Source organism: Pygoscelis adeliae, unplaced genomic scaffold, assembly GCF_000699105.1.
Source record: "Pygoscelis adeliae isolate BGI_AS28 unplaced genomic scaffold, ASM69910v1 Scaffold797, whole genome shotgun sequence".
Taxonomy (NCBI): domain Eukaryota; kingdom Metazoa; phylum Chordata; class Aves; order Sphenisciformes; family Spheniscidae; genus Pygoscelis; species Pygoscelis adeliae.
Window position 1 is genome coordinate 61,674 of NW_008825230.1, and position 7,426 is coordinate 69,099.

The window sequence follows — 7,426 nt, forward strand, 5'->3', positions numbered from 1 at the left end:
TGTCTTGAATGCGTCCATCACACCATCAGTGTTTTGGAAATGAAAAAGATGAACATGATGTCTGTTAGAAACCGTTAGTGACCTAATTAAAATAATTAATTTATGTCTACCTTTGAAGAAAGTAAGCCTTTAAGGATGTCTTAAATAGAGTTTTTGGTGGCTTCTGTTAGTATTTCTTACTATTTTTTTACTTTCATTTGGAAAGCTCAGAGATCCCGTTTTAGTAGCAGCATCCCATTACAGTTTGACGTTTCAAAGACATACAATGAAAGGTGGAATTTACAATGAAAATGTGCATCTCTCTTGAAATTATTCAATGATGGCACATTTAATATTCTAACATCTAAGCAGTTTGACTGTGAATTATTTCAGTCTGCTTTCTGACACAGAGCTTTAATCCTACTTACTGTCTATTTTAGATAATGTACTTAGCTACGGTAAAACTTCTATTCTCTATTGAAAAGTCAACCTGCTAGTCTTTTTCTTGTTTTAAATACTTTTCATTGCACACCTGAGAAGTTTTATATGAATGGAATATCATTGTTTCTCATCAGTAAGAGGTCTCAAAAGTCATTATTAAAATATATAAGAAAAAGTATGTGTGGTGCTTATACTTTTATGTTAAAAACTCAGGAGAGAATTTTGAAAGCTGATAACTCAAGAAATTCCAATCCACGTGATCAGGTGTTCAAAGCCTGTCATCAGAGTAGTGAAACTATCGTCTCAGTAAATGAATAAAGGTGTACATTAGCTTAGTAGTTATGTTTAGAAAAGGTAGTTACTTTTAGAATAAAGTTGAAATAACACAGATGTTTGAATAGAGTATATTTAATTTATTTAGTTACTAAGACAGCATATTGTTTGTAAATGAATTTGGTGATAAAAGTTTGGAGGAAGTAAATAAGCACTCATTTAGAAAATAAAAAGAGAATACTGGCTGCATGAAGAATTGACAAGAGTAGAACAGTTAACAGAAATTTATCTCAGAATACTAAATTGAGAAGTACTAGAAAAGTATAAAAATTATGATTTAAACTGAAGAAGTTAGCAAGAGAACTTAGTAATCAAATAAATTAATAACTATTAAGAAAATTATTTTTTCACATATACTTTTGTGCCAACAGAAATATAAATAACTGACCCGGCTGACCAGAAAGTGATTTTTTTGGCCTTTTCTGGATAAGATTACAGAAGTTTCTCTCACTGCCAAGGGCATTGTTTCACATTGCTGAAAAGTTGTGTGAAGAGCTCCTATGTTGTGTTTGGTGTCATCCTTTCATTTTCTCCTTAATCAAATTGAAATTTCAAGTACTTACGAACAATCTTTCAAATGACAGTTAATTGATGTCTTTTGTCAGCCTCTGTTTTATATCTTAAGATGATGATTCTTAGTAGTTACTTGGATCTAAAGTGGATTACCTGCCATGAGAAGTAACAAGCACTATTTTACTATTCCTTCTCCACTGGACTGACGATTCTTTAATAGCAGGACTTTCTGGGGGTGGAGATGCTGTGGTAAATCTGTGCCCTATTTATATCACACTGCTTTTTCTGTCTTCCAAATCCGTGAAGTCCATCTTTCCTTCGCTAATGGCTTTTAAAATAATTAGTACTGTTTCCTTACAGAAATGGAAAATTAGTAAGCAATAGCAACCCAAGTTTTATCAAAAGTGAAAATGATGATTTGTTAGAAGTTTGGGCCTGCTGTTACAATTTCTGGTCATAAGTAAATCTAACTCTCAAATGTATTTGTTTTTTTTAAAACTGTATCATCATTTTCTTATGATCACAAATGAAAAGATTTCCCTACTAAAGACATTGGTTATATACCAGAACTGAATGGGGATGGCTGATACAATTCTGAAAAATGTTGAGTTACGTTTAAGGATTGCCTCTGCAAGATGGTTTGATCCTCATTAAATTCAGTTTCTGCTCCTTGAAATGATCTCATCCTTAACAGGATGCAATTCGTAAGAAATATTGGCTGGTGAGGTAATGCACATTCTGTAATTGCAATTGAAGCTGTAAGAAAGTTCACAGAACATCAGTTAATGAATATTAATATTTGAGCATATCTGTGCTTGTTCACTCTTTTGACAACCTTCCAGCTGCCATCGATACTGCTCCCCGTGTTACCAGGGTGAACTCATCTGTTTTCCTGTGTGTCCTCTGCTGCTCTGTGCCATGTTTCCCAGTTACAACTTACTGTGTAAAATTTGATACACAGCAAAAATGGCTGTTGAATAAGTGAGCATTATTGCTCTGTAGCGTGGTACTCTGTCTTGTGCTCTGTCCTGGCACTGTAAAGATCCACACCTTCCTAGTCACTGAAGAGAGAGCGGAAGTTTGAAAAGCCTTTGAGAACAGACCTTGCAACAAGGATATTAACAAGACAATTGCTGGAAGAGTGACCAAAGGGGACAGGTCACTGCAGTGTTATCTAAATTGTTAGAATCTGAAGCTCATTTACAGAAAGCAAATGAAAACATCTGGGCCTCCCACAGTGACTGCAACACTAGTTATTACTAGAAAAGCCATGAGCGAATTAGAATTTGTCATTAGTATGCTGGAACAAGTATTGACTCCTATGATGAAGAGGTGCCTGAAGACCATTATTCCTTTCCTGTGATGTGTTCTTTCCTTCAGATGTGTAAGGGGACTGGACAGACTCTGGTGCACGCACCTTATCTGCCAGTCATACACACTCTTCCCCAGCGAGGGCAACTTCCTTTTGACTCAGTAGATTTATTCCTATTGTAAGGAGAAAGTCATCTTGGCATCATCCCCTCCCGCAGTTTCTCGGCGGTGAGGGCATAACACGGTGTTTGCTTTTACTCGCTGCCTGCAATTGTAAATTATGCAAGCAGAGGTCTTTTCTTAAAATCACGATCTTGTTAAATGCATTGAAAAAATGCACACAATGCAAAAAAAAACCCCACCTCACTTCATTTTACTGTTTCCTTTCTTTCCTCTTTTACCTACTCTTTCTGTTGACTGCATTCAAAGCATCCTCAATGCAGTGACACTTAAGTTCTTTCTACCTCAGCTATCTACTCAGCAATCTTCTTCCCCTTGGTCTTTCCTGATGCTTCTGTGCTGGTCTGCTGCGGCTGCAGTAAACAAACCTTTCCATTTCTTGCGTTCTCAAAGTAGTTCCTGGTTTTCTTCTTTATACTGTCCGAGACAAAAGACAAACAACACCTGTGAACCACACCACCCTGAACATGCCTGAACCACCCTATAGTGCATTTGTCAAGTACTGGGCAAAATTGTAGTGGTATTGATTACTGTGTGTATGTATTTTGAGCAAGGTTTTCTCCCCGCCCCCCCTCCTCCCAAGACAACAGTATTCCTAGTATGTTATGAGGTACACTTCAGACTGTACTGTGGCACAGTATTCTTTTATTTTCTAGGCATTTTTTCAAATGCAAAACAGCATTTCACCAGTCTAGGGATATTTTAAGGAATTTTTCCATTACGAAAATTAGCATCTCAGCAGTCAAGATACTCCGTTTAAGCACCATGTGAAAATACATAGGGAGAGCCAGATATGAGCAAATTAAGATGTAGAGGACACTGTTAACCCCTGATGTTCTGAACAGTCTTTGCACAATTTGCATGTATTTCACTGCAAATGTGTGTTCACAGCTCCAGCTTTCTTGCTGAAGAGTTGCTACTGCAGCTGTGAGATTACCTGCATACAGATCTCCCGAGGCTATTCTTTGTCATCCTGACGTGCTGTAGCAGATGGTGGCCATGTCACACTGTGCCAAAACAGTCTTTTTTTTTACTGCTGTTTCTTGAACACGAATGCAAACCTGCACCAAATGGCTGTGTTTCAGCCAAAGTTCCTTCAGGTGATGACAGTTCTTTCTCTCCCTGTTGGTAAAGCTGCAGGCAGACTAGATGGCAAGTGCCATTGCTGAAACTGCTATCAGTTCTGCTTTGCAGGGCAGTCGTTGGCTTGCAGAGCCAACTGAAGGGTGAAATTCAAATGCATCTCCAAAAACTGTTGAGTATGAAGAAGGGCATCATGATATGTAACACTTTATTTTATTTTATTTTTTTAAATCTGGGATGGTTGGTAATACTTTAAGAATGTTGCCTGTTAGCCAAAAAAAGATGGATCATGAGATGCTGGGAGAGGATTCGTGGGAATTTTTGAGTTTGACCCCAACTTGCAAAACTGCAGTTGCTTCCAGATGGCTGTTCCCATATTTGCCACAGTGCACCTAGGGAGAAACTCTGCAACAGAGTGTCATGACAAACAAGAAATCAGAGAGGCTTGGGATAGGTAGTGAATCTCAGGCATATTTGAGTGGCAGTACAGTTTACTAAAGCTTGTGGATGACTATTTGTCATCATCCACTTCATCTTGAATAGTAAGTTAGAAATGGAATTTAATTGACCACAGATTTTATCCCTTGCCCTACTTGTCTTGTAAAATAGTAGAACTTAACACACGTAACCAAAAATTTGATTGGCTGTTCTGGTGTGTGTTTAGTTGGTCACAGACTGCCACATGCCACCAAGAAGATAATGTTCTAACAGTCTAAATGGCTAGCTTTTGTATTCCAAACATTGAAAAAATACTTACAAAAAAGCTCAAATTAGTTCAATTTCTCAAAAGGATTTCTGAAGGCCTCACCTATTTAATTGCTAATGTGAACAAGACATGTCAGTGAGCAGAGCTGGGAAATAGTCCTAAAAGAGCAGACCTTTCTGCTGTTCACAGCATCATCTCTGTCAAACACAGTAACATCCTTTAGCTTTGAACAACCTGCTGTTCTTCAACCTCAACTGTTTGAGATATGGGGCTCTGGCATGTCTTCTTGAGAATCTTAAGTACATGATAGGAAGAAAGGCAGATATATACACCGTTCTAGACATAACAGACAATGCATTCAGTGTTTAATGTATTTCAGTTCTCATCATTATATGTTAATCAAAAATTGTTACAACAGATTCATGTTTTAGAAGGTCCATGAATTAAAGATTTCCTTCTTCCTGAAAATCAGAAAAGTATACATACCAAACTTGTGGCACCCCATTCTTTTTCTTCTATGAAAGTTATGTAGGGATGGACAATCTTTGATCTTTTTGAGTGCAGAACATTTGCAGTGATACACATTTGAACCCAGTATTTCCAGTCCCTCCTGCTGTTATTGTCTTTATTTTTTTAATTGTAATTTTGTAGCTGGAACCCTTAGAATCCATACTTAATGCGTAGTAACATAAAGCTTCTGTCCTGAAACAGAGAGATGGTGTAAAGTTGTCCAAAATACGGTAAATGTATCAATTTGTTAAAAAAAAAAAGTGTATATATTTGCAATTTTGCTAAAGATTTGACTTTTTGCAGGGGAAGTTTGAGTTGTAATGAAGTTGCATACGGACGTTTGTCAACTTGCTGTTCAATATTAAATATTTTTTCTTTTAGGCATGACTTTCACCTGTATTTTCTTGCAATTTTAAGTAAAATATTTTCTAAAATTTTAATTGGTGACTTTAGCGGTAACAATAGAAAATATGATACAACCATTTTTGCTGTAGCTTTTAAAGTTTTCTTTTATTAAGAGTTTCTTTCCCTTGGCATTGCAAACATCCATCTGTACAGACTCTGATCTCTTCTTAACCAAATTTTATAGTGAATTTCTCTGCAGAGATGCCTGAGCTTTATGAGAGCACAGAGAGGAAGTTCATGAGGAAGCACTGTAACTAGATTCTGTAGTGCTGTAAGCAATAAGCATGCACAAGCAAGTAAGCCTTCTCAGAAATGGGATCTCTGGCACAGTGCTGAGAAACAGGTAATTTGTTTGGAGCTAGTTTAGGTTGGAAAGCTGCAGTTCTTTTCCGGAGCTGGCCTTCAGAGCACCGTCCAAGTGTCTTTGTACCTGTAGTGTTTACTCAGACTATATAATTGTAAATGAAAAGTGGAGAATTGACTGTACAAAATAGTGTGATTCATTTTTATTTATGCACGGCAGGAATTATGTTTCAGAGTAGGAGCTAGATTAAAAACAAGGTCGGTAATTATTCTATTGGCTTAGAAATCTGTGTGAGTTCACATGACCTGACTTTAAATCCCAGATCAGTGGCAGACCTTTTTTCATAGATTGGTCTGATTTTCAGCATTTCTGCAGATCCCAATTGACAGTTGGTTGTTCCAACATCTTTGATAATCAAGTGGTTAGCAACTTAGCATTGTTCGGAGAGTAATTAAGTGACTGGTTCTCTTACAGTGAACTAGATCAAGGGGTGAATGTTAAAAATAATTATGTCCAAAATGGCTTTTGCGTTTGTAGCTAAAAGAAATGTTCCTCAGACTACGGCCTCACTCCCATTTAAACAGAATAATGTTGGGTGGTATTTTGAGATTAATTAGGTAAACATTTTTTCACGTAAGAATGTTGGGAAAAGTAATTTATTAATAGAAATTTCATTAGGAAATTGGTTTATTTCCACTTTAAAAAGAATACCATTTTTTCAAAAGGTGATAATAGTAAGTAGTAATAGGAGAATATTCTTTCATTTGTGTTTAAAAAAACCCCCGACCCCACAACGTCCTTAGAAGAAACTGGCCAGTGACAAGTGCTGGCTCTAGGTAGGCAACATCTTTACAAAAAAGCGTTTCTTAGTCTATTCTGCATTTGTACTTTAGCAGTGATCTTGAAACGTCATGGGCTAATCAGTGTGGGTATGGTCATAACCTGAATGAAATAAATCTGAGAAAACCCAAGATCCATCAGAAAATGATGTGACTGTCAGCATCACCTCTTTTTAAAATTTTATTAAATAAGTGCTCCAAAGTGTGATGCTGGAGTGCCATTTTGGAAGACATAAAACTGAAGTATTGACTAACTGTGCATTAACGTCTGATTCTTTTGTTCTGAGCAAATTCTCATTCTGGTAAGTGTGTTTCCTCTTTCAGCCCCCCTCCCTTCCACCCAAGTTCACTTTACATATTCCTTTCTTTCTGCCCAAAGTGCTTGTTTCATGGCAGACTGCTGCCGTATTCCATGCTATAGGTATTTGAATTACACTGTTGTGGAATAAGTACAGGTAAAAGCGATTGGATCGGTCCTTGGTCATGACTTCCAAGAGATTGCTCTTAGCTTCATTTGGTTGATATTAATGAGGGTTTTCTTCTGAAAAACCTGCAGTGCCAAAATGAAAAATCACCATCAGAATTTACTCATTTTAATGAAATTTTTCTTGGAACAGACCAAATTTGGAAAGAGCAGCATTTCCTGTGATGCTGTTAATTGTGTTTAGGCTCGTATGTTCTGTAAAACTTCTGTGTTTTCAAAGGAGATACTTAAGTGATCTTCAGGACGTACTGTCCTGAGAGTTATTACTTGTTAATATACCATTCTGGTTTAAAGGCATTTAAAATTGCTTTAAAAACGTGCAACAAATGAAGGCTTTG

At 36.9% G+C, this 7,426-nt stretch overlaps 1 protein-coding gene across 1 annotated transcript in view; it reads left to right on the plus strand.

The window, feature by feature from the left end:
• The first annotated feature begins 3,362 nt into the window (after positions 1-3,362).
• Positions 3,363-7,426, plus strand: part of PLCE1 (phospholipase C, epsilon 1) — a 102,712-nt gene continuing 98,648 nt past the window's right edge. Inside the window, exon 1 of the mRNA XM_009329287.1 lies at positions 3,363-3,367. The gene's annotated coding sequence lies outside the window, so the exon portion shown is untranslated. The remainder of the gene's footprint in view (positions 3,368-7,426) is intronic.